The 27,556-nt window shown below is 50.6% G+C and overlaps 1 long non-coding RNA gene across 1 annotated transcript; it reads right to left on the reverse strand.

Moving 5' to 3' along the window:
- Window positions 1–6,848: 6,848 nt before the first annotated feature.
- LOC127006873 (uncharacterized) lies at window positions 6,849–22,155 on the reverse strand. The gene is made up of 3 exons (XR_007759793.1): window positions 22,077–22,155; window positions 18,789–18,884; window positions 6,849–7,225 (listed from the first exon to the last, which is right to left on the reverse strand). It is a non-coding gene; the product is annotated as an uncharacterized LOC127006873 (long non-coding RNA).
- Window positions 22,156–27,556: the final 5,401 nt, after the last annotated feature.

The following is a 27,556-nucleotide window of genomic DNA, read 5'->3' on the forward strand; positions in this document are numbered from 1 at the left end:
CTGTCATGTCTTAGAGCTTTCTGTGTGGTGTTCCTTCCACGGATGACGAGGAGAATGTCTTCACTCAACCTTGGCGCGGGAGGAGAGGAGAGGAGGAGAGGAGAGGAGGAGGAGGAGAGAGGGGTTGATAGAGGATATAGACACAATGGGCGCCTCTGTGCCCTCGGCTTGTCCCTGCCGCCTTCAAGGGTCTCCTGCTGGTCACTCAGGGCGGCAGGCGTGTACTGGTCTAGGCGGCGTCTGGAGAAGGGAGAGACCTTGGCTGTAATATTATTGTTATTATTATTATTATTATTATTATTATTATTATTATTATTATTATTATTATTATTATTATTATTATTATTATTATTATTATTATTATTCTTATTATTATTATTATTATTATTATTATTATTATTATTATTATTATTATTATTATTATTATTATTATTATTATTATTATTATTATTATTATTATTATTATTATTATTATTATTATTATTATTATTATTATTATTATTATTATTATTATTATTATTATTATTATTATTATTATTATTATTATTATTATTATTATTATTATTATTATTATTATTATTATTATTATTATTATTATTATTATTATTATTATTGTTATTATTATTATTATTATTATTATTATTATTATTATTATACACACAGACACAGACACATCACAAGACAGAGGCACAGACACACTGAACACAGACACAGACACACACACACACACACACACACACACACACACACACACACACACACACACACACACACACACACACACACACACACACACACACACACACACACACACACACACACACACACACACACACACACACACACACTCTTACTCTGATCCGCTCCGCGACACTGTTGTGTGCGGAACAAGTCCGCCGCTATCAGTGTTGCTGCTGTCACCGCTGCCACCAACAAAGGGTCGGGCGCGGGTGTAGTGGCTCGTGAGATGGGCGCGGGTGTAGTGGCTCGTGTGATGGGCGCGGGTGTGGTAAGCTCGTGATATGGCGCGGGTGTGGTGGGCTCGTGTGGGCGCGGGTAGTGTGGCGTGTGATGGGCGCGGGTGTAGTGGCTCGTGTGATGGGCGCGGGTGTAGTGGCTCGTGTGATGGGCGCGGGTGTAGTGGCTCGTGTGATGGGCGCGGGTGTAGTGGCTCGTATGATGGGCGCGGGTGTAGTGGCTCGTGTGATGGGTGGGGGCTCCGTGCAGGTGGGTGTGTTTAGTGGCCAGGACGCTTCGGTAAGTCCTTGATAGGGACACTCAGGTGGTGGTTTCGTATGTCTCCATCGTGACGGGCCGTAACCCACCACGTCCAGACCCTGTAGGTTGTCAACGGTGACCCAAGAGTAACAGTCCTTCCAACTATCACCAAGATGTACAATGAACTCCATACGGTCAATGTGATGCACCCACACCAACACCCACAACTTCCACCAGGCGGTTGTGTTGGCGGCGGTGAACAGGCTGTCCTTGGAGAACCACGCGGCCAGCCTCACCGTTGTTCCATTTCGGGTGTCCACTAGGGCCTGCACAGCCACACCAAGGAAGCCTTCCTCGGGCCACAGGTACACGATCATATCATAATCACCATAACCGTCCCTTGTTCCGCCGCCTATGCGCTGCACCTCCCCTTCTCCGAGCAGCACGTCCGCCTCCCGGCAGCGCCGTGTTCCCTGGCTCAGCGCCACCACCACCACCAGCAGGAAGAGGAAGACGTGTCCCCGGGGCAGCAGACGTGAGAGACGACCCATCATGGTCTGTGTGTGTCTGGGGGCGGCGGATGAGCGAGTGTGTGTGTGTGTGTGTGTTTTTATGTTGCCGTGACGAGCGCGAGCGATGAACTCTTTAACCGACACTATCTCACCTCTTTAAGTATGGCGGATGTGCTCTCTCTCTCTCTCTCTCTCTCTCTCTCTCTCTCTCTCTCTCTCTCTCTCTCTCTCTCTCTCTCTCTCTCTCTCTCTCTCTCTCTCTCTCTCTCTCTCTCTCTCTCTCTCTCTCAATAAGTAAATCAGATACAAACGTTCAGAAAGTAGTTATTGAGATAAAAAATGTAGGAGGAAGTAGTGCGGGGCAGATCCGACATTTTTTACTCTTTTCTCACACACGCCCAGTTACGGCATTGCTGGTCCACTTGTCCACATATTTTCTCTCATAGCTCCACTCTCCTTCCAATTATGTACGTGCTCTAAATGTCAAAATGGAGGGGAAAGATCAGGGTATCAGTAGAGACTAACCCGAGCCTTCTATTCATTCTAGAAACCGAGAAAACAACAAAGAAACCAAGGGATGTCTGTAGCGAAAAATGCTTGCATGGCGCCGAGCTGGTCCACCTGTCTCCACATTTTCGTTTATTTATCCACTCTCGTTCCGCTTATCTTCATTCTGTAAGTGGCAAAGTAGAGACGAAGGATCAAGGTATCATGAGCGATCAATCCCAGCCTTGTATCTACTCCAGAAACCGAGAAAACAGCCAGGAAACCAAGGGATGTATGTCGCTTGCATGGCGCGAATCTGGTTCACTTGTCACAATATTATTCGTTATTTCTGTACTCTCCTTCCACTTATGTATATTCTGTATGTGGCAAAATGGAGGAGAAGGATCAGAGCATCAGTAGAGACCAACCCAAGTTTTCTATCTATTATAGAAACCGAGAAAACAGCGAAGAAATCAAGGGATGTCTGTAGCGAAAAATGCTTGCATGGCGCCGAGCTGGTCCACTTGTCTCCATATTTTCCATTAATTCTCCACTCTCCTTCCACTTATCTTACCTCCCTAGTGCCAAAGTGGAGGTGAAGGATCAGGGTATCAAAGGAGACCCACCCCAGCCTTGTACCATATTTTTCGTTATTTCTCCACTCTCCTTCCACTTATGTAGGTTCTGTAAGTTGAAAAGGGGAGGTGAAGGATCAGGGTATCATAAGAGACTAACCCAAGTTTTCTATCTGGTTTAGAAACCGAGAAAACAGCGAAGAAACTAAGGGATGTCTGAAGCGAAAAATGCTTGCATGGAGCCGAGCTGGTCCACCTGTCTCCTTATTTTCTGTTATTTCTCCACTCTCCTTCCACCTATCTTGATTTTCCAAGTGCCAAAATGGAGGTGAAGGAACAGGGTATCATTAGAGACCAACCCGAGTCTTCTATATGGTAGAGAAACCGAGAAAACAGCGAAGAAACCAAGGGACGTATGTAGCGAAAAATGCTTGCATAGCACCGAGCTGGTCCACCTGACTCAATATTATCCGGTTTTTCTCCACTCTCCTTCCACTTATCTTCGTTCCCTAAGTCACAAAGAGGAGGTGAAGGATCAGGGTATCAGTAGAGACCAACCTCAGCCTTGTAGCTTGTCGAGAAACCAAGACAAGAGCGAAGAAATCAGGGGATGTCTGTAGCGAAAAATGCTTGCATGGCGCCGAGCATGTTCACCTGTCTCCATATTTTCCATTATTTCTCCACTCTCCTTATACATATCTTCATTTCTTAAGTGTCAAAGTGGAGGTGAAGGATCATGGTATCATTAGAGACCAATCCGAGTCTTTTATCTGGTCAACAAACCGAGAAAACAGCCAAGAAACCAAGGAATGTCTGTAGCGAAAAATGCTTGCAAGGCGTCGAGAAGGTCCACCTGTCTCCATATTATCCATTATTTCTCCACTCTCCTTCAACTTATGTACGTTCTCTAAGTAGCAAAGTGGAGGGGAAAGATCAGGGTATCAGTAGAGACCAACCAGACCCTTCTATTGATTATAAAAACCGAGAAAACAGCCAAGAAACCAAGGGAAGTCTGTAGCGAAAAGTGCTTGCATGGCACCGAGCTGGTCCACCTGTCTCCACATTTTCGTTTATTTCTCCACTCTCCTTCCCCTTATCTTCATTCTCTTAGTGCCAAAGTGGAGATGAAGGACCAGGGTATCATTATAAATTAATCCCAGCCTTGTATCCACTAAAAAAACGAGGAAACAGCAAGGAAAACAAGGGATGTATGTCGCGAAAATTGCTTGTATGCCGCGAATCTGGTCCACTTGTCACCATATTTATCGTTATTTCTCCACTCTCCTTACTCATATGTAGATTCTGTATTTGGCACAATGGAGGTGAAGGATAAGAGTACCAGTAGAGGCCAACACAAATTTTCTATCTGTTACAGAAACCGAGAAAACAGCGAAGAAATCAAGGGATGTCTGTAGCGAAAAGTGCTTGCATGGCGCCGAGCTGGTCCACCTGTCTATATACTTTCCGTTATTTCTTCACTCTCCTTCCACGTATCTTCGTTCCTTAAGTGGCAAAGTGGAGGTAAAGGATCAGGGTATCAGTAGAGACCAACCCGAGTCTTCTATCTGGTCTAAAAACTGCGAAAACAGCCAAGAAACCAAGGGATGTCTGTAGCGATAAGTGCTTGTATGGCGCCGAGCTGGTCCATCTGTCTCCATATTTTCCATTATTTCTCCACTCTCCTTCCACGTATATTCGTTCCTTAAGTGGCAAAGTGGAGGTAAAGGATCAGGGTATCAGTAGAGACCCACCTGAGCCTTGTATCCACTCTAAAACCCGAGAAAACAACAAAGAAACCAAGGGATGTAGTATGTCGCCATGAAGTACCAGCATGGCGGGACCCTCCTCACATTTTTGCTTATTGCTCCACATTCCTTCCACTTCTCTTCCATCTGTTAGCACGTGGCGGAGAGGCACAAACATACACTTGCAGGCACAAACACACACTTGTAGGCACAAACACACACTTGCAGGCACAAACACACACTTGTAGGCACAAACACACACTTGTATGCACAAACACACACTTGTATGCACAAACACACACTTGTAGGCACAAACACACACTTGCAGGCACAAACACACACTTGTATGCACAAACACACACTTGTATGCACAAACACACACTTGTAGGCACAAACACACACTTGCATGCACAAACACACTTGTATGCACAAACACACACTTGTAGGCACAAACACACACTTGTAGGCACAAACACACACTTGTAGGCACAAACACACACTTGCAGGCACAAACACACACTTGTAGACACAAACACACACTTGTAGACACAAACACACACTTGTAGGCACAAACACACACTTGTAGACACAACACACACTTGCAGGCACACCCACACACTTGGAGGCACAAACCCACACTTGCAGGCACAAACACACACCTGTACACACAAACACACACTTGTAGGCACAAACACACACTTGTAGACACAAACACACACTTGTAGGCACAAACACACACTTGCAGGCACAAACACACACTTGTAGGCACAAACACACACTTGTAGGCACAAACACACACTTGTAGGCACAAACACACACTTGTAGGCACAAACACACACTTGTATTCACAAACACACACTTGCAGAGAGAGAGAGAGAGAGAGAGAGAGAGAGAGCATTGTAACATGTCCACAAGTTCTTTACAAGTACTTTCTCCCTCCCACAAGTTCATCGCCATGTCCCGCCACTCTCCTCTGCCAGTTGGTCTGTTTCTTCTGTACCAAAAAACAGCGTAATCTTTCCTCTTCCTCCTCCTGTCTTCCTCACCTTCCTCCTCCTCTTCGTTTCTCTGTTCATCACATTTTCATCAAGGTCTGTGTCTTTGTCCGCCGTGATTCTTAGTAGTTTCGTTCATTTCTTCCATCTTTTTATCCTCCATTTTCTCCACTTTCCTCTACTCCTGTTTTCTTTTCCAATATACCAAAATGTATCGCAATCTTCCCCCTTTCTCCTCCTGTCTTCCTCACGTCCCTCCTCCTCTTTGTTTCTCTGTTATTTCTATTTTTATCAAGGTCTGTGTTATTCTCCGTGCGCGATTGTGACATTTTCTTTCTACCTTCCTCAAGTTTACCTCAGTCTTTCTCCACTTTCCTCCACTCCTGTTTTCTTTTCCAATATACCAAAATGTAGCGCAATCTTCCCCCTTTCTTCTCCTGTCTTCTTCACGTCCCTCCTCCTCTTCGTTTTTCTGTTATTTCTATTTTTATTAAGGTCTGTGTTATTTTCCGTGCGTGATTGTGACATTTTCGTTCTACCTTCCTCAAGTTCGCCTCAGACTTTCTCCATTTTCCTCTATTCCTTTTTTCTTTCCCAATATACCAAAATGTAGCGCAATCTTCCCCCTTTCTCCTCCTGTCTTCCCCACGTCTCTCCTCCTCTTTGTTTCTCTGTTATTGCCATTTTCATCAAGGTCTGTGTGTGTTTGAAGCTGACCGCTGACTCTGCCCCCTTTTCCAGGCCTGTCAGAGCCACATCCCGCCGCGAACAGGAAGCAGAGTGACGCCACACAGCTCCTTCAGGCCACACCTCCCTGCCACATCCCCCCCTGGACACCCCGCCCCTCCATGTGACCCCAGCCAGAGGAGGAGGAGGAGGAGGAGGACGGGGTAGGTAAGTGTGGGTGGGGGTGTTGCTGCGCCTGTGAGAGAGAGAGAGAGAGAGACCACCTTCCTTTCCTTTCCTTCCCTTCCCTCCCTCCCTCCCTCCTCCCTCCTCCTCCTCTCTCCTCCTCCCCTCTCCTCTCCTCCTTTCCTTTCCTTTCCTTCCTCCCTCTCCCTCTCCTCTCCTCTCCTCTCCTCTCCTCTCCTTTCCTTTCCTTTCCTTTCCTTTCCTTTCCTTTCCTTTCCTTTCCTTTCCTTTCCTTTCCTTTCCTTTCCTTTCCTTTCCTTTCCTTTCCTTCCCTTTCCTTTCCTTTCCTTTCCTTTCCTTCCCTTCCCTTCCCTTTCCTTTCCTCGGAGAGGTCAGATGCCCCAAGACACCTCAGACAGGTTCTGGAGCAAAGCTGGAAGCATTTTCTGTCAAATAAAAGGAATGTTTCCCCAACAGGATGTTTATTGGAGTCCAGCGTACACCTGAGGGACAGAATGCTCTACAGAAATAACTTGTTCCAGAGAATTATCAAGACGTTTTTAGTTCCTCTGCTCAGAGACACTCAGGCTTGCCGAGGGAGTGGGAACGGCCTTCATCTGGGCGTCACTGTTGCTTCTTCTTCCAGGCGCTGAGCGTGGCCGTGCGGCGCTTGGCGGGGGAGGCAGCGGCTGTGTCCTCCCTCCTGGGTGCTGAGGTCCAGCGGGTGTGTCTGTGTCTGCAGGGCAGGAGGGGACACATGTGCTCCCCAGCAGGCCGCCTGTCCCACTGGCCTGCACACAGTGGCGGGACAGTCCAGCTGTCAGCCAGCCTTCAGCAGCGGTCTGTTGGGGAGAACAGAGGATGTTACTCAACACAGAAAAGGAAATTTCAGTTTCTCAAGAGTGAGAGAAACAGTCTACTGAAGGCTGCCCTGTTCATCAGTCACTTTGGGTGTGACTGGCAGGATTAGCGGAGAGGCCACGTCACCGCTGCCACTCTCTCTCTCTCTCTCTCTCTCTCTCTCTCTCTCTCTCTCTCTCTCTCTCTCTCTCTCTCTCTCTCTCTCTCTCTCTCTCTCTCTCTCTCTCTCTCTCTCTCTCTCTCTCTCTCTCTCTCTCTCTCTCATGTTGATAACTGGACTAAAATATTGTGTACATTGCATTATGACAAGACCAAATAGCTCTAGGAAAGATTGGTTTTCTAGGGACAAAAGTCAGCGCTCCAGTCACCCTGGTTAGCCAGATCACTTCAGACCTTTACCTCACGGCTGCTGGAGAATGTTACTCAAAACAACAGAATCCTTAATGGAAAAAGATGAGAGAGAGAGAGAGAGGGGGGGGTCCCTTATGTGTCTGGGGGGCATGTGTCTGTGGGGTTTGTAAACATACTGTGGGGAGACATCCTGTGTGTCCTGTGTGCTGTGGTGAGGTGAGAGAGAGAGAGAGAGAGAGAGAGAGAGAGAGAGAGAGAGAGAGAGAGAGAGAGAGAGAGAGAGAGAGAGAGAGAGAGAGAGAGAGAGAGAGAGAGAGAGAGAGAGAGAGAGAGAGAGAGAGAGAGAGAGAGAGAGAGAGAGAGAGAGAGAGAGAGAGAGAGAGAGAGAGAGAGACACACACACACACACACACACACACACACACACACACACACACACACACACACACACACACACACACACACACACACCATGGGTTTCAGGGCTGTGTTGTGCTGTTTCTCGTGAGCAACATTTCAACAGAGCGTTGGACAAGGAAGATAATTTGGCAGAGCACGTTTCAGACCTGGCCCTGTTTTCATCCGCGTGGTTCACCGACAAAATGTGGATGACCAAAGTACTCGTGAGGGACATGCAATGACAGTCTGGCAGGTGGAGTGGTTCCCGACACAGGGCCGGCGTGGCAGTGCCGTGACGTGGCCAGCGCACCGCCACGCACCGCAAACCACCTGTGCCGGATTGTTGCATTACGTGTCTCTTGTGAGTGCTCTTGTCATCCACACTGTTAGTGAACCATAGTGGTGAAATTGCGGCAAGGTCTGAAACACTGCCAAAGTATCATCCCTGTGCGACGCTTTGTTAAAGTTATTCCCGAGTAAGATATAACCAGGTCAACCCACACCCCAGGTCAACTGGTAACCAGGTCAACCCACACCCCAGGTCAACTGGTAACCAGGTCAACCCACACCCCAGGTCAACTGGTACCCCTTGCATTGGTAATGCATTGTGGGATTCGCCTTTCACTCTCAGGTCTGGCAGGCACCCTGGAGCACGGACGCCTCCACTCAGTGCCTCACCCAAGCTGGTGTTCTGGCATATATTTCAGTGTTTCTGTACTCAGGAACCCTCAGGCCATCTTGTATAAAACACAAATGTGCTGATTTGCATCGACAACACACCAAACAAGCACACGAAAGACAAGCTTGTGTCAAACAGTTTAGTCAGATCACACTCCAAGGATTCTTGGCCTTTCAAACACCTATAATTCACCTCACTGCAAGCACTTAAACAAGACGTCTGGCTCTGCAGGTGCCTGCACATAAGGAATTTTGGTAATTTACTGCATGTAAATAATACACTGGGTAATATTCAAAATAGCCCGGCCTCACATTCAGCAATATTCACATTATTTCAAAGATTAACTCCTCCAAACCGCAAAAGTTTTCTTGGGTGATCCCCATAACGCAAGTCATCGAAAAATACACTTTGAAACTAAGAAAAAGTCCCACAAGGCACCCTGCTGTGAGAGCCCTTTCTTTCCAGGTTGTCACACTTGGCTGGAATTCCAGGATTCCCAAAAAATTCCAACTTTTACTGATGCGATGTACAGAAAAAAATATTGAAGAAAAGTTGCTCATTTTATCGCGATGGAGTCTAAAAATATAGTTTAGAATCTCTGACCGGGAAATTTACTGCCTACAGACAGCCCAAGTTGTGGAGACACTTGAAAAACTGTTTTTTGTAGTTTTTCATTCTGGAATGAATCTCACTGAATAAAATTGTACAAAATCATCCGTATAACTCAACTGTGAAATCAGATTATGATTTGGCTGGAATTCCAAGATTCCCAAAAAATTCCAACTTCTGCTTCCCACTCCTGTGAACACCCCTGTGAACAAGATATTGGTTCATGTAGAACACCAGGCAAATCATGGAGGTGTCAAGACTACGCTCAGCACGCACACAGCGAGCAGAAACTAGAGGAAGACCGCCAAGACAGGTCGGCTGAGGGAACATCCTCGCTCTGCAGACGCCGTGATGTGCAGGCAGGAACTGTAGGCTGTTTTTGGCACGGAGTCATCCAGGGGGCGAAAGAGGTGCCAGTTAGTCATTTAGCGTCGACATATAGGGGAGAGGGGTGATGATTCCGACACTCTGTAGAAAAATATTTTTAGAAAAAAAGTTTCAAAAGTAGTGTGTAATTTTGTTGATCTCAAAAAGTTCCTCCATCATCTGGCTCTTTAGGCTGCTAATATGACGCCCGTAGCTATTTCCAGTTTTCAGCTGTAGGTGATGAAAGACAAGTTTCTGAATCGTGCGAACCATCCCCTCCCGTGGTAACGGTTCGGCCAGGGGTGGGATGGTACGGACACTCATAATGCTCGCCATAATATTAATATAACTTAAGTTTGATTGGCTAGTAAACAAGAATATATTTACTACAAGACATTTGTAGAAGCACAAAAGTATCCTCTCAATATTCATAGGAAAAACAATAAAAGGAGAACTACTACAAGAAATATCTCAAAAATGTTGGTATTATGTCTTCCTTCTCTTCTCACAAGTGTAATATCTGAATATAAATCAACCAAATTAACCTTTTTATAACCGTTGCAACACCTACAGTGTCTAGATTGATTTATATTTAATAAAAATCATGAAAAAATCAACTCTCCGAATCATCACGACTATAAAAAAAAACTGTGTGGTCACACTCCTTTTCCAGCACGAGAGCCTCGGTGGGTGATCCTGTTACATGGCAACACCTTCGCCGTGCATCGCTGCGTCACCTAAATGATCTACATTTCGCTACTTGCCGTGTTTTTGAAGCGAGAGCTTACGATGCAACCTGAAAATATTACATACGAGATCCAAAAAAACATAAAATCGGACTTGCATCGAAAAGAACAGCTCTGAGGGCGTGGTTGTCCCGTGTGGGCCAAGGCAACAAAGTTTTGCACATTCACACAAAATCTCGCGGCACTCTCTCCCACACACTTTACAGTAAATGCTAAGGCCGGAGCTCGTTGCTTACGTCAGTGAAAAAATATATGGCGCCATCGTTGTCGTTAAGGGACTAACCTGGTTACTTGACCAGGGGAGTGAGTTACCTGGTTAGTTGACCAGGGGAGTGAGTTACCTGGTTAGTTGACCAGGGGAGTGAGTTAACCTGGTTAGTTGACCAGGGGAGTGAGTTACCTGGTTAGTTGACCAGGGGAGTGAGTTACCTGGTTAGTTGACCAGGGGAGTGAGTTACCTGGTTAGTTGACCAGGGGAGTGAGTTACCTGGTTAGTTGACCAGGGGAATGAGTTACCTGGTTAGTTGACCACGGGAGTGAGTTACCTGGTTAGTTGACCAGGGGAGTGAGTTACCTGGTTAGTTGACCAGGGGAATGAGTTACCTGGTTAGTTGACCAGGGAATGAGTTACCTGGTTAGTTGACCAGGGGAGTGAGTTACCTGGTTAGTTGACCAGGGGAGTGAGTTACCTGGTTAGTTGACCAGGGGAGTGAGTTACCTGGTTAGTTGACCAGGGGAGTGAGTTACCTGGTTTGTTGACCAGGGAGTGAGTTACCTGGTTAGTTGACCAGGGGTGTGAGTTACCTGGTTAGTTGACCAGGGGAGTGAGTTACCTGGTTAGTTGACCAGGGAGTGAGTTACCTGGTTAGTTGACCAGGGGAGTGAGTTACCTGGTTAGTTGACCAGGGAATGAGTTACCTGGTTAGTTGACCAGGGGAGTGAGTTACCTTATTAGTTGACCAGGGGGTGAGTTACCTGGTTGGTTGACCAGGGGAGTGAGTTACCTGGTTGGTTGACCAGGGAGTGAGTTACCTGGTTGGTTGACCAGGGGTGAGTTACCTGGTTAGTTGACCAGGGAGTGAGTTACCTGGTTAGTTGACCAGGGGAATGAGTTACCTGGTTAGTTGACCAGGGGATTGAGTTACCTGGTTAGTTGACCAGGGGAATTAGTTACCTGGTTTGTTGACCCGGGGAAAGAGATACCTGGTTAGTTGACCAGGGGTGAGTTACCTGGTTGGTTGACCAGGGGATTGAGTTACCTGGTTAGTTGACCAGGGAATGAGTTACCTGGTTAGTTGACCAGGGGAGTGAGTTAACCTGGTTAGTTGACCAGGGAATGAGTTACCTGGTTAGTTGACCAGGGGAATGAGTTACCTGGTTCGTTGACCAGGGGTGAGTTAACCTGGTTAGTTGACCAGGGGTGAGTTACCTGGTTAGTTGACCAGGAGTGAGTTACCTGGTTAGTTGACCAGGGAGTGAGTTACCTGGTTAGTTGACCAGGGGAGTGAGTTACCTGGTTAGTTGACCAGGGAGTGAGTTACCAGGTTAGTTTACCAGGGCGTGAGTTTCCTGTTTAGTTGACCAGGGAGTGAGTTAACCAGGTTAGTTGACCAGGGGTGAGTTACCTGGTTGGTTGACCAGGGAGTGAGTTACCTGGTTAGTTGACCAGGGATTGAGTTACCAGGTTACTTGACCATGGAGTGAGTTACCTGCTTAGTTGACCAGGGGAATGAGTTAACCTGGTTACTTGACCAGGGGAGTGAGTTAAGCGGGTTCGTTGCCCAGGGGGAGTTACCTGGTTGACCAGGGAGTGAGTTACCTGGTTAGTTGACAGGGAGTGAGTTACCTGGTTAGTTGACCAGGGGAGTGAGTTACCTGGTTAGTTGACAAGGGGAGTGAGTTACCTGGTTAGTTGACCAGGGGAGTGAGTTACCTGGTTAGTTGACCAGGGGAGTGAGTTACCTGGTTAGTTGACCAGGGGAGTGAGTTACCTGGTTAGTTGACCAGGGGACTGAGTTAACCAGGTTAGTTGACCAAGGGAGTGAGTTACCTGGTTAGTTGACCAGGGGAGTGAGTTACCTGGTTAGTTGACCAGGGGAGTGAGTTAACCTGGTTAGTTGACCAGGGGAGTGAGTTAACCAGGTTAGTTGACCAGGGGAGTGAGTTTACCAGGTTAGTTGACCAGGGGAGTGAGTTGCCTGGTTAGTTGACCAGGGAATGAGTTACCTGGTTATTTGACCAGGGGAGTGAGTTACCTGGTTAGTTGACCAGGGGAGTGAGTTAACCTGGTTAGTTGACCAGGGGAGTGAGTTTACCAGGTTAGTTGACCAGGGGAGTGAGTTAACCTGGTTAGTTGACCAGGGGAGTGAGTTAAGCTGGTTAGTTGACCAGGGGAGTGAGTTAACCTGGTTAGTTGACCAGGGGAGTGAGTTAACCTGGTTAGTTGACCAGGGGAGTGAGTTAACCTGGTTAGTTGACCAGGGGAATGAGTTAACCTGGTTAATTGACCAGGGGAGTGAGTTAACCTGGTTAGTTGACCAGGGGAGTGAGTTAACCAGGTTAGTTGACCAGGGGAATGAGTTAACCAGGTTAGTTGACCAGGGGAGTGAGTTAACCAGGTTAGTTGACCAGGGGAATGAGTTAATCAGGTTAGTTGACCAGGGGAGTGAGTTACCTGGTTAGTTGACCAGGGGAGTGAGTTAACCAGGTTAGTTGACCAGGGGAATGAGTTAACCAGGTTAGTTGACCAGGGAATGAGTTAACCTGGTTAGTTGACCAGGGGAGTGAGTTAACCTGGTTAGTTGACCAGGGGAATGAATTAACCTGGTTAGTTGACCAGGGAATGAGTTAACCTGGTTAGTTGACCAGGGGAGTGAGTTAACCAGGTTAGTTGACCAGGGAATGAGTTAACCTGGTTAGTTGACCAGGGGAGTGAGTTAACCTGGTTAGTTGACCAGGGGAATGAGTTAACCTGGTTAGTTGACCAGGGAATGAGTTAACCTGGTTAGTTGACCAGGGGAGTGAGTTAACCAGGTTAGTTGACCAGGGAATGAGTTAACCTGGTTAGTTGACCAGGGGAGTGAGTTAACCTGGTTAGTTGACCAGGGGAGTGAGTTAACCTGGTTAGTTGACCAGGGGAGTGAGTTACCTGGTTAGTTGACCAGGGGAATGAGTTAACCTGGTTAGTTGACCAGGGGAGTGAGTTACCTGGTTAGTTGACCAGGGGAATGAGTTAACCTGGTTAGTTGACCAGGGGAGTGAGTTACCTGGTTAGTTGACCAGGGGAATGAGTTAACCTGGTTAGTTGACCAGGGGAGTGAGTTAACCTGGTTAGTTGACCAGGGGAGTGAGTTAACCTGGTTACTTGACCAGGGGAGTGAGTTACCTGGTTAGTTGACCAGGGGAGTGAGTTACCTGGTTAGTTGACCATGGGAGTGAGTTAACCTGGTTAGTTGACCAGGGGAGTGAGTTACCTGGTTAGTTGACCAGGGAGTGAGTTACCTGGTTAGTTGACCAGGGGAGTGAGTTACCTGGTTAGTTGACCAGGGGAGTGAGTTACCTGGTTGGTTTCCCAGGGACTGAGTTACCTGGTTAGTTGACCACGGAGTGAGTTCCCTGGTTCGTTGACCAGGGACTGAGTTACCTGGTTAGTTGACCAGGGAATGAGTTACCTGGTTAGTTGACCAGGGATTGTTTACCATGGTAATTGTACCTGGGAGTGAGTTACCTGGTTAGTAGACCAGGGAGTGAGTTACCTGGTTAGTTGACCAGTGGAGTGAGTTACCTGGTTGGTTGACCAGGGAGTGAGTTACCTGGTTAGTTGACCAGGGGGTGAGTTACCTGGTTGGTTGACCAGGGAGTGAGTTACCTGGTTAGTTGGCCAGGGAGTGAGTTACCTGGTTAGTTGACCAGGGGAGTGAGTTACCTGGTTAGTTGACCAGGGGAGTGAGTTACCTGGTTAGTTGACCAGGGAATGAGTTACCTTGTTAGTTGACCAGGGAATGAGTTACCTGGTTAGTTGAACAGGGAAGGAGTTACAAGGTTAGTTGAACAGGGGAGTGAGTTACCTGGTTAGTTGACCACGGGAGTGAGTTACCTGGTTAGTTGACCAGGGGCGTGAGTTACATGGTTGGTTGACCAGGGGGGTGAGTTACCTGGTTTGTTGACCAGGGAATGAGTTACCTGGTTGGTTGACCAGGGAATGAGTTACCTGGTTAGTTGACCAGGGAATGAGTTACCTGGTTGGTTGACCAGGGAATGATTTACCTGGTTAGTTGACCAGTGGAGTGAGTTACCTGGTCAGTTGACCAGGGGATTGAGTTAACTGGTTAGTTGACCAGGGAATGAGTTACCTGGTTTGTTGACCTGGGAGTGAGTTACCTGGTTAGTTGACCAGGGGAATGAGTTACCTGGTTAGTTGACCAGGGGAATGAGTTACCTGGTTAGTTGACCAGGGGAGTGAGTTAACCAGGTTAGTTGACCAGGGGAGTGAGTTACCTGGTTAGTTGACCAGGGGAGTGAGTTACCTGGTTAGTTGACCAGGGAGTGAGTTACCTGGTTAGTTGACCAGGGAGTGAGTTACCTGGTTAGTTGACCAGGGGAGTGAGTTACCTGGTTAGTTGACCAGGGGAGTGAGTTACCTGGTTAGTTGACCAGGGGAGTGACTTAACCAGGTTAGTTGACCAAGGGAGTGAGTTACCTGGTTAGTTGAACAGGGGAGTGAGTTACCTGGTTAGTTGACCAGGGGAGTGAGTTAACCTGGTTAGTTGACCAGGGGAGTGAGTTACCTGGTTAGTTGACCAGGGGAGTGAGTTACCTGGTTAGTTGACCAGGGGAGTGAGTTACCTGGTTAGTTGACCAGGGGAATGAGTTAACCTGGTTAATTGACCAGGGGAGTGAGTTAACCTGGTTAGTTGACCAGGGGAGTGAGTTACCTGGTTAGTTGACCAGGGGAGTGAGTTACCTGGTTAGTTGACCAGGGGAGTGAGTTACCTGGTTAGTTGACCAGGGAGTGAGTTACCTGGTTAGTTGACCAGGGAGTGAGTTACCTGGTTAGTTGACCAGTGGAATGAGTTACCTGGTTAGTTGACCAGGGGAGTGAGTTACCTGGTTAGTTGACCAGGGGAGTGAGTTACCTGGTTAGTTGACCAGGGGAGTGAGTTAACCAGGTTAGTTGACCAAGGGAGTGAGTTACCTGGTTAGTTGACCAGGGGAGTGAGTTACCTGGTTAGTTGACCAGGGGAGTGAGTTAACCTGGTTAGTTGACCAGGGGAGTGAGTTAACCAGGTTAGTTGACCAGGGGAGTGAGTTTACCAGGTTAGTTGACCAGGGGAGTGAGTTACCTGGTTAGTTGACCAGGGAATGAGTTACCTGGTTAGTTGACCAGGGGAGTGAGTTACCTGGTAAGTTGACCAGGGGAGTGAGTTAACCTGGTTAGTTGACCAGGGGAGTGAGTTTACCAGGTTAGTTGACCAGGGGAGCGAGTTAACCTGGTTAGTTGACCAGGGGAGTGAGTTAACCTGGTTAGTTGACCAGGGGAGTGAGTTAACCTGGTTAGTTGACCAGGGGAGTGAGTTAACCTGGTTAGTTGACCAGGGGAGTGAGTTAACCTGGTTAGTTGACCAGGGGAATGAGTTAACCTGGTTAATTGACCAGGGGAGTGAGTTAACCTGGTTAGTTGACCAGGGGAGTGAGTTAACCAGGTTAGTTGACCAGGGGAATGAGTTAACCAGGTTTGTTGACCAGGGGAGTGAGTTAACCAGGTTAGTTGACCAGGGGAATGAGTTAATCAGGTTAGTTGACCTGGGGAGTGAGTTACCTGGTTAGTTGACCAGGGGAGTGAGTTAACCAGGTTAGTTGACCAGGGGAATGAGTTAACCAGGTTAGTTGACCAGGGAATGAGTTAAACTGGTTAGTTGACCAGGGGAGTGAGTTAACCTGGTTAGTTGATCAGGGGAATGAATTAACCTGGTTAGTTGACCAGGGAATGAGTTAACCTGGTTAGTTGACCAGGGGAGTGAGTTAACCAGGTTAGTTGACCAGGGAATGAGTTAACCTGGTTAGTTGACCAGGGGAGTGAGTTAACCTGGTTAGTTGACCAGGGGAATGAGTTAACCTGGTTAGTTGACCAGGGAATGAGTTAACCTGGTTAGTTGACCAGGGGAGTGAGTTAACCAGGTTAGTTGACCAGGGAATGAGTTAACCTGGTTAGTTGACCAGGGGAGTGAGTTAACCTGGTTAGTTGACCAGGGGAGTGAGTTAACCTGGTTAGTTGACCAGGGGAGTGAGTTACCTGGTTAGTTGACCAGGGAATGAGTTACCTGGTTAGTTGACCAGGGGAGTGAGTTACCTGGTAAGTTGACCAGGGGAGTGAGTTAACCTGGTTAGTTGACCAGGGGAGTGAGTTTACCAGGTTAGTTGACCAGGGGAGTGAGTTAACCTGGTTAGTTGACCAGGGGAGTGAGTTAACCTGGTTAGTTGACCAGGGGAGTGAGTTAACCTGGTTAGTTGACCAGGGGAGTGAGTTAACCTGGTTAGTTGACCAGGGGAGTGAGTTAACCTGGTTAGTTGACCAGGGGAATGAGTTAACCTGGTTAATTGACCAGGGGAGTGAGTTAACCTGGTTAGTTGACCAGGGGAGTGAGTTAACCAGGTTAGTTGACCAGGGGAATGAGTTAACCAGGTTAGTTGACCAGGGGAGTGAGTTAACCAGGTTAGTTGACCAGGGGAATGAGTTAATCAGGTTAGTTGACCTGGGGAGTGAGTTACCTGGTTAGTTGACCAGGGGAGTGAGTTAACCAGGTTAGTTGACCAGGGGAATGAGTTAACCAGGTTAGTTGACCAGGGAATGAGTTAAACTGGTTAGTTGACCAGGGGAGTGAGTTAACCTGGTTAGTTGACCAGGGGAATGAGTTAACCTGGTTAGTTGACCAGGGAATGAGTTAACCTGGTTAGTTGACCAGGGGAGTGAGTTAACCAGGTTAGTTGACCAGGGAATGAGTTAACCTGGTTAGTTGACCAGGGGAGTGAGTTAACCTGGTTAGTTGACCAGGGGAGTGAGTTAACCTGGTTAGTTGACCAGGGGAGTGAGTTACCTGGTTAGTTGACCAGGGGAATGAGTTAACCTGGTTAGTTGACCAGGGGAGTGAGTTACCTGGTTAGTTGACCAGGGGAATGAGTTAACCTGGTTAGTTGACCAGGGGAGTGAGTTACCTGGTTAGTTGACCAGGGGAATGAGTTAACCTGGTTAGTTGACCAGGGGAGTGAGTTAACCTGGTTAGTTGACCAGGGGAGTGAGTTAACCTGGTTAGTTGACCAGGGGAGTGAGTTAACCTGGTTAGTTGACCAGGGGAGTGAGTTACCTGGTTAGTTGACCAGGGGAGTGAGTTACCTGGTTAGTTGACCAGGGGAATGAGTTACCTGGTTAGTTGACCAGGGGAATGAGTTAACCAGGTTAGTTGACCAGGGGAGTGAGTTACCTGGTTAGTTGACCAGGGAATGAGTTACCTGGTTAGTTGACCAGGGAATGAGTTACCTGGTTAGTTGACCAGGGAATGAGTTACCTGGTTAGTTGACCAGGGAATGAGTTACCTGGTTAGTTGACCAGGGGAGTGAGTTAACCTGGTTAGTTGACCAAGGAATGAGTTACCTGGTTAGTTGACCAGGGGAGTGAGCTGACTGGTAGTGAGTTGACTTGGTTATGGGTTGACCTGTAACCTGCACTTTGAAGCATTACTAACTTGTCATCATTGCTGGATAACTTATCAAGATATTCACATGTTGCATTCTGTTGCCTGCTGACAGCTGCCAATAAAGAAATATCTGTCCTGCTTTAAGAAAGTTTTACAGCAGAAATTACCTTTACAAACATGATCTACTGTTGAAGTGGAAGAAACTTAATGCCTGAGCCGTCACCACGGTTGCCCTGGACCCTGAATGGACGGTAAAGTTTGGGGCACAGGCTGTGGCTGTGCATGGCCCCAGTGCTCATCTCTGCCACAATGGTCCCTGAGCCTGTGGCGGGAAGAACCCGTCACCCCGAGACACATGGCCACTGGGACATAAGGGCTGCCACAGTTTAACTAACTAGGGGGTGCGTTGCTTCACTCGCTCGCTGCCTCCACCCCCAATGGACCTCCGAGCAGGCCTCCACACATCTCCCCTTTCCATTCTAAGCCCCTCCGGCCTGTGTAGATATCGACAACGCCATATACCTGTACTGAGCGAGTCCACAACACCGTGGGCCAGGCCAGTCCCTGGAGTGCCTTCCTGGCAAGACCCACCATTGTGATGCCCTCATAAGCATCAAGATATAATTGTCAAAGTACAAATGTTATAAACGAGCCCTGAAGGAAAACTTGCTCATAAATAAAGGACAATTTTAAACGTGCTTACCCAAAGTGGATTGCGACAAAGTGATCTCTGTGGCCAGTACCAGCTTGAGGTCACTCTAGGAGGACATGCTCCTTGTTGTCAGTGTCATCACCATCACTGCAATAGACACACTACAATTAGAAATGCTTAGATACCTGCCCTGCATCCATATCCACACTTGTCCAAAAGGCAAAACTCTTCACTCGTGGAACAATTTTTTGTTCAAAAACATTTCAGCATTGATGGTTGACTTTACGGCTGTTTGGAAGCAAGACTAAGTATGATCATGAAATTCACTGTTAGATCTTCATGAGAAAGGAAGCTGCAAATAACAAAAGCCATAATATACTGTGAACTAGTTTATTCCAAGTGTGGGAATGTTAGAGGACGACCTCCAGTGAAGTGGAGGGACAGGGTGCAGGAGTATGTGAGGGAGAGGGGAAAGATCCTTGAGGAACTTTGAGCAGGCAAGGAGGAGTGTCTGGATAGAGAGAGATGGAGACTTCTGCCGTGGCCATCCCCTGGTGGGAGCTCCTAGGAGCAGGCGTCAAAGATGAATGAATGAATGGAAAGAAAATCATGACCAAAACAATATTACAATGCCAGCATGGGCGCTAGCATCATTTCCAACACCCAGGGATTCCTGGGAGGCATTTTACACAAAGGGTAACTAAGTCAAGGAGTGACATGTTCGATAATTTCTGAGATTTGACGAAAATTAGTTATGTGTTTCTGAAATATGATTGTGATCTTGGCAACAGTCTCTCAGAGTTTCGTGGCAAACCCTGGCTTCTAAAGTGGCTTTTATTAGCAAAATAGATCAAAATGTTGCGACCGTAGGCGACCCTAATACAGGACTTTAAATGGCCCGCTCAGCTACGCCTCAAACTTTAAATGCCCTATATCTCAACACTGTTGTTTTGCCAATCAGAAGGACATAGCTCTGCTGTGCCTCAACCAATCTGAGGGATCTTCTTTGTCACAAAGAGGAAACCTTTCTCTATTTCTCATGTGGAGTGAAATAAATATATTTAGTCTCACACATTTTTCACCATTCCTTTCCCCTCAAACTCACAGTTTTCTAGAGTACTTGCAAGTAAAACATTATACGGAGAGATGCAGACTGGCAAGTGAAAAAGGAATCCACAACAAATGTTCTACAATAGTTACTCCTTCAAAAGAGACAGCGAGCAAACCCTTCTCAAAGGACGGCTCAGTGGCATCCTCAAGTAAAGCGATGCTTCAATTTTTGCGTACTTTTGCGTTACTATTAAAGGGATTTACGTGTTTTACTCAGGCAGCGCAGGAAGGATGCTTCATTACAAAAGGATTGTTGCATAAATGAACCAAAGCATGGACTGAATTTTGATGTTCTCCCACAGGAGTAAGGCAGGCGACGCTCCCTTAACACTCCTGGAGTAAGGAATTAAAGACAAAAACACAAGTGACAGCAGCCTGACTGTTCAAAAGGGCAAAGGCATAAGTACGCACTGAACACTTCCTCAAGAGGTGCGCACTTGTGCGTAGGAAACACTGCACGGGTCTAGGAGCTCAGCACTCCGGAAAAGCCTACAGTTCCGAGGGATCCTCCAGCGAGCACTGACAAGGATGTGGCTGGTCTCCTTTGCCACACCGCCAACACTGCTGTGTCAAGTCCAGCGCCAAGGCTCGCGCCTCTGCACCCAGGAACCAGAACCCTCAGCCTCCTGGACTTTGCAAAGTTGAGGAGAGAACTGTTCCTGTTTCTGGTGCCAGAGGACCAACACACGACTCACACTCCTCCTCAGGCACCGTCCATCAGCCAGCCCCAAAGAGAGCACCAACAGCTGGGTGAGCTGCGCCCTCAGTGCCCGGGCAGGTGTCCAAACCCGGGCTTGCAGACTCCCAGCCAGGCACACTGACCACTGCACCACGGACCAACCCTGAACACCACACTGCAAACCTCTGCTGCACTAGTTGCATCTCTGGCGCCCACCAAGGCCACCAATGGGCCGTGTTGGCCACACAGGCAGCGCTTGGTGAACCCTCAAGGCACAGAGGTCAGGTTACAGAGTGTGTCTGAGGCTGGCCCCGGGACACACGGCCCTGGTGCCGCCACGCCCCAAGCCAGCCGCTGCACACACTTCACTCCTGCCAGACTTTCCCACACTACTGTTGGCCAGGAACAAAATCTGAGGCACCATTGCCTGCCCCAGGAACACTTCACTCCTGCCAGACTTTCCCACACTACTGTTGGCCAGGAACAAAATCTGAGGCACCATTGCCTGCCTCAGGAACACTTCACTCCTGCCAGACTTTCCACCCCTACTGTTGGCCAGGAACAAAATCTGAGGCACCATTGCCTGCCTCAGGAACACTTCACTCCTGCCAGACTTTCCCACACTACTGTTGGCCAGGAACAAAATCTGAGCCACCATTGCCTGCCCCAGGAACACTTCACTCCTGCCAGACTTTCCCACACTACTGTTGGCCAGGAACAAAATCTGAGCCACCATTGCCTGCCCCAGGAACACTTCACTCCTGCCAGACTTTCCCACACTACTGTTGGCCAGGAACAAAATCTGAGGCACCAGTGCCTGCCCCAGGAACACTCACTGCCAGACTTTCCCACACTACTGTTTGGCAGGAACAAAATCTGAGCCACCATTGCCTGCCCCAGGAACACTTCACTCCTGCCAGACTTTCCCACACTACTGTTGGCCAGGAACAAAATCTGAGCCACCATTGCCTGTCCCAGGAACACTTCACTCCTGCCAGACTTTCTCACACTACTGTTGGCCAGGAACAAAATCTGAGCCACCATTGCCTGCCCCAGGAACACTTCACTCCTGCCAGACTTTCCCACACTACTGTTGGCCAGGAACAAAATCTGAGGCACCATTGCCTGCCCCAGGAACACTTCACTCCTGCCAGACTTTCCCACACTACTGTTGGCCAGGAACAAAATCTGAGGCACCATTGCCTGCCTCAGGAACACTTCACTCCTGCCAGACTTTCTCACACTACTGTTGGCCAGGAACAAAATCTGAGCCACCATTGCCTGCCTCAGGAACACTTCACTCCTGCCAGACTTTCTCACACTACTGTTGGCCAGGAACAAAATCTGAGCCACCATTGCCTGCCTCAGGAACACTTCACTCCTGCCAGACTTTCTCACACTACTGTTGGCCAGGAACAAAATCTGAGCCACCATTGCCTGCCTCAGGAAACTCTGCATTGCACTGGAATAAATTTGTGACTGTAAGGTGAGAAAATATATTAAAAAACGAGGGTTGAGTAAAATGATGCACAAACATTTTCTCCTCTTACTTGACTTGTACTCCTTGCTCGGCACTGCTGGCTCCTGGCCCTCACAAGACAGGCTGACAGTTGTCAGCACCTTTGGGGCAGGGAGGGAGGGAGGGAGGGAGTGTTGCCCCTCACAAGACAGGCTGACAGTTGTATGCACCTTTGGGGCAGGGAGGGAGGGAGGGAGGGAGTGTTGCCCCTCACAAGACAGGCTGACAGTTGTATGCACCTTTGGGGCAGGGAGGGAGGGAGGAGAGTGTTGCCCCCCACAAGACAGGCTGACAGTTGTCAGCACCTTTGGGGCAGGGAGGGAGGCAGAGAGGGAGTGTTGCCCCTCACAAGACATGCTGACAGTTGTCAGCACCTTTGGGGCAGGGAGGGTGGGAGGGAGTGTTGCTTCTCACAAGACAGGCTGACAGTTGTATGCACCTTTGGGGCAGGGAGGGAGGCAGAGAGGGAGTGTTGCCCCTCACAAGACAGGCTGACAGTTGTCAGCACCTTTGGGGCAGGGAGGGAGGGAGGCAGAGAGGGAGTGTTGCCCCTCACAAGACAGGCTGACAGTTGTATGCACCTTTGGGGCAGGGAGGGAGGGAGGCAGAGAGGGAGTGTTGCCCCTCACAAGACAGGCTGACAGTTGTATGCACCTTTGGGGCAGGGAGGGAGGGAGGGAGGAGTGTTGCCCTCACAAGACAGGCTGACAGTTGTCAGCACCTTTGGGGCAGGGAGGGAGGGAGGAGGGAGTGTTGCCCCTCACAAGACAGGCTGACAGTTGTCAGCACCTTTGGGGCAGGGAGGGAGGGAGGGAGGGTTGCCCCTCACAAGACAGGCTGACAGGTGTCAGCACCTTTGGGAGCAGGGAGGGAGGGAGGGAGGGAGTGTTGCCCCTCACAAGACAGGCTGACAGTTGTATGCACCTTTGGGGCAGGGAGGGAGGGAGGGAGGGAGGTGTTGCCCCCACAAGACAGGCTGACAGTTGTCAGCACCTTGGGGGCAGGCAGGGAGGGAGAGAGGGAGGGAGTGTTGCCCCTCACAAGACAGGCTGACAGTTGTCAGCACCTTTGGGGCAGGGAGGGAGGGAGGGAGTGTTGCCCCTCACAAGACAGGCTGACAGTTGTCAGCACCTTTGGGGCAGGGAGGGAGGGAGGGAGTGTTGCCCCTCACAAGACAGGCTGACAGTTTTCAGCACCTTTGGGGCAGGGAGGGAGGGAGGGAGTGTTGCCCCTCACAAGACAGGCTGACAGTTGTCAGCACCTTTGGGGCAGGGAGGGAGGGAGGGAGTGTTGCCCCCCACAAGACAGGCTGACAGTTGTCAGCACCTTTGGGGCAGGGAGGGAGGGAGGGAGGGAGGGATTGATCCCACCCACCAGACAGGCTGACAGTTGTCAGCACCTTTGGGGCAGGGAGGGAGGGAGTGTTGCCCCTCACAAGACAGGCTGACAGTTTTCAGCACCTTTGGGGCAGGGAGGGAGGGAGGAGGGAGGGAGGGAGTGTTGCCCCCACAAGACAGGCTGACAGTTGTCAGCACCTTTGGGGCAGGCAGGGAGGGAGGGAGGGAGGGAGGAGTGTTGCCCCCACAAGACAGGCTGACAGTTGTCAGCACCTTTGGGGCAGGCAGGGAGGTAGGGAGGGAGGGAGTGTTGCCCCTCACAAGACAGGCTGACAGTTGTCAGCACCTTTGGGGCAGGCAGGGAGGGAGGGAGGGAGGGAGGGAGTGTTGCCCCTCACAAGACAGGCTGACAGTTGTCAGCACCTTTGGGGCAGGGAGGGAGGGAGGGAGGGAGGGAGTGTTGCCCCTCACAAGACAGGCTGACAGTTGTCAGCACCTTTGGGGCAGGCAGGGAGGGAGGGAGAGAGGGAGGGAGTGTTGCCCCCCACAAGACAGGCTGACAGTTGTCAGCACCTTTGGGGCAGGCAGGGAGGGAGAGAGGGAGGGAGTGTTGCCCCTCACAAGACAGGCTGACAGTTGTCAGCACCTTTGGGGCAGGGAGGGAGGGAGGGAGGAGGAGTGTTGCCCTCACAAGACAGGCTGACAGTTGTCAGCACCTTTGGGGGCAGGAGGGAGGGAGGGAGGGAGGGAGTGTTGCCCCCCACAAGACAGGCTGACAGTTGTCAGCACCTTTGGGGCAGGCAGGGAGGGAGAGAGGGAGTGTTGCCCCCCACAAGACAGGCTGACAGTTGTCAGCACCTTTGGGGCAGGGAGGGAGGGAGGAGGAGGGAGTGTTGCCCCCACAAGACAGGCTGACAGTTGTCAGCACCTCTGGGGCAGGGAGGGAGGGAGGGAGGGAGTGTTGCCCCTCACAAGACAGGCTGACAGTTGTCAGCACCTTTGGGGCAGGCAGGAGGGAGGGAGGGAGGAGTGTTGCCCTCACAAGACAGGCTGACAGTTGTCAGCACCTTTGGGGCAGGGAGGGAGGGAGGGAGGAGTGTTGCCCCCACAAGACAGGCTGACAGTTGTCAGCACCTTTGGAGCAGGGAGGGAGGGAGGGAGGGAGGGAGGGAGTGTTGCCCCCACAAGACAGGCTGACAGTTGTCAGCACTTTTGGGGCTGGGTGGGAGGGAGGGAGTGTTGCCCCTCACAAGACAGGCTGACAGTTGTCAGCACCTTTGGGGCAGGGAGGGAGGGAGGGAGGGAGTGTTGCCCCTCACAAGACAGGCTGACAGTTGTCAGCACCTTTGGGGCAGGGAGGAGGAGGGAGTGTTGCCCCCACAAGACAGGCTGACAGTTGTCAGCACCTTTGGGGCAGGGAGGGAGGGAGGGAGGGAGTGTTGCCCTCACAAGACAGGCTGACAGTTGTCAGCACCTTTGGGGCAGCAGGGAGGGAGGGAGGGAGTGTTGCCCCTCACAAGACAGGCTGACAGTTGTCAGCACCTTTGGGGCAGGGAGGGCGGGAGGGAGGGAGTGTTGCCCCTCACAAGACAGGCTGACAGTTGTCAGCACCTTTGGGGCAGGGAGGGAGGGAGGGAGTGAGTGTTGCACCACACAAGACAGGCTGTCATTTGTCAGCACCTTTGGGGCTGGGAGGGAGGGAGGGAGGGTTGCCGCTCACAAGACAGGCTGACAGTTTTCAGCACCTTTGGGGCAGGGAGGGTGGGAGGGAGTGTTGCCCTCACTAGACAGGCTGACAGTTGTTAGCACCTTTGGGGCAGGGAGGGAGGGAGGGAGAGTGTTGCCCTCACAAGACAGGCTGACAGTTGTCAGCACCTTTGGGCAGGGAGGGAGGGAGGGAGGAGAGTGTTGCCCCTCACAAGACAGGCTGACAGTTGTCAGCACCTTTGGGGCAGGGAGGGAGGAGGAGGAGGGAGTGTTGCCTCTCACAAGACAGGCTGACAGTTGTCAGCACCTTTGGGGCAGAGAGGGAGTGTTGCCCCTCACAAGACAGGCTGACAGTTGTCAGCACCTTTGGGGCAGGCAGGGAGGGAGGGAGGGAGTGTTGCCCCACACAAGACAGGCTGACAGTTGTCAGCACCTTTGGGGCAGGGAGGGAGGGAGGGAGGAGGAGTGTTGCCCTCACAAGATAGGCTGACAGTTGTCAGCACCTTTGGGGCAGGCAGGGAGGGAGGGAGGGAGTGTTGCCCCTCACAAGACAGGCTGACAGTTGTCAGCACCTTTGGGGCAGGGAGGGAGGGAGGGAGGGAGTGTTGCCCCTCACAAGACAGGCTGACAGTTGTCAGCACCTTTGGGGCAGGCAGGGAGGGCGGGAGGGAGGGAGTGTTGCCCTCACAAGACAGGCTGACAGTTGTCAGCACCTTTGGGGCAGGGAGGGAGGGAGGGAGGGAGTGTTGCCCCTCACAAGACAGGCTGACAGTTGTCAGCACCTTTGGGGCAGGGAGGGAGGGAGGGAGTGTTGCCCCCCACAAGACAGGCTGACAGTTGTCAGCACCTTTGGGGCAGGGAGGGAGGGAGTGTTGCCCCCCACAAGACAGGCTGACAGTTGTCAGCACCTTTGGGGCAGGGAGGGAGGGAGGGAGTGTTGCCCCCCACAAGACAGGCTGACAGTTGTCAGCACCTTTGGGGCAGGGAGGGAGGGAGGGAGGGAGTGTTGCCCCCCACAAGACAGGCTGACAGTTGTCAGCACCTTTGGGGCAGGGAGGGAGGGAGTGTTGCCCCTCACAAGACAGGCTGACAGTTGTCAGCACCTTTGGGGCAGGGGAGGGAGGGAGGAGGGAGGAGTGTTGCCCCCACAAGACAGGCTGACAGTTGTCAGCACCTTTGGGGCAGGGAGGGAGGGAGGGAGGGAGGGAAGGAGTGTTGCCCCCCACAAGACAGGCTGACAGTTGTCAGCACCTTTGGGGCAGGGAGGGAGGGAGGGAAGGAGTGTTGCCCCTCACAAGACAGGCTGACAGTTGTCAGCAACTTTGGGGCAGGGGAGGGAGGGAGGAGGAGGGAGTGTTGCCCTCCACAAGACAGGCTGACAGTTGTTTGCACCTTTGGGGCAGGCAGGGAGTGTTGCCCCTCACAAGACAGGCTGACAGTTGTCAGCACCTTTGGGGCAGGCAGGGAGGGAGGGAGGGAGGGAGTGTTGCCCCACAAGACAGGCTGACAGTTGTCAGCACCTTTGGGGCAGGGAGGGAGGGAGGAGGGAGAGTGTTGCCCTCACAAGACAGGCTGACAGTTGTCAGCACCTTTGGGGCAGGGAGGGAGGGAGGAGGGAGGGTGTTGCCCCTCACAAGACAGGCTGACAGTTGTCAGCACCTTTGGGGCAGGCAGGGAGGGAGAGAGGGAGGGAGTGTTACCCCCCACAAGACAGGCTGACAGTTGTCAGCACCTTTGGGGCAGGCAGGGAGGGAGGGAGGGAGTGTTGCCCCTCACAAGACAGGCTGACAGTTGTCAGCACCTTTGGGGCAGGGAGGGAGGGAGGGAGGGAGGGAGTGTTGCCCCACACAAGACAGGCTGACAGTTGTCAGCACCTTTGGGGCAGGGAGGGAGGGAGGGAGGGAGTGTTGCCCCTCACAAGACAGGCTGACAGTTGTCAGCACCTTTGGGGCAGGCAGGGAGGGAGGGAGGAGGGAGGAGTGTTGCCCCACAAGACAGGCTGACAGTTGTCAGCACCTTTGGGGCAGGGAGGGAGGGAGGGAGGGAGTGTTGCCCCCCACAAGACAGGCTGACAGTTGTCAGCACCTTTGGGCAGGGAGGGAGGGAGGGAGGGAGGGAGGGAGTGTTGCCCCACACAAGACAGGCTGACAGTTGTATGCACCTTTGGGACAGGGAGGGAGGGAGGGAGGAGTGTTGCCCTCACAAGACAGGCTGACAGTTGTCAGCACCTTTGGGAGCAGGGAGGGAGGGAGGGAGGAGTGTTGCCCCTCACAAGACAGGCTGACAGTTGTCAGCACCTTTGGGGCAGGGAGGGAGTGTTGCCCCCCACAAGACAGGCTGACAGTTGTCAGCACCTTTGGGGCAGGGAGGGAGGGAGTGTTGCCCCCCACAAGACAGGCTGACAGTTGTCAGCACCTTTGGGGCAGGGAGGGAGGGAGGGAGTGTTGCCCCTCACAAGACAGGCTGA

The sequence above is a fragment of the Eriocheir sinensis genome, chromosome 34 (genome assembly GCF_024679095.1).
Source record: "Eriocheir sinensis breed Jianghai 21 chromosome 34, ASM2467909v1, whole genome shotgun sequence".
Taxonomy (NCBI): Eukaryota; Metazoa; Arthropoda; class Malacostraca; order Decapoda; family Varunidae; genus Eriocheir; species Eriocheir sinensis.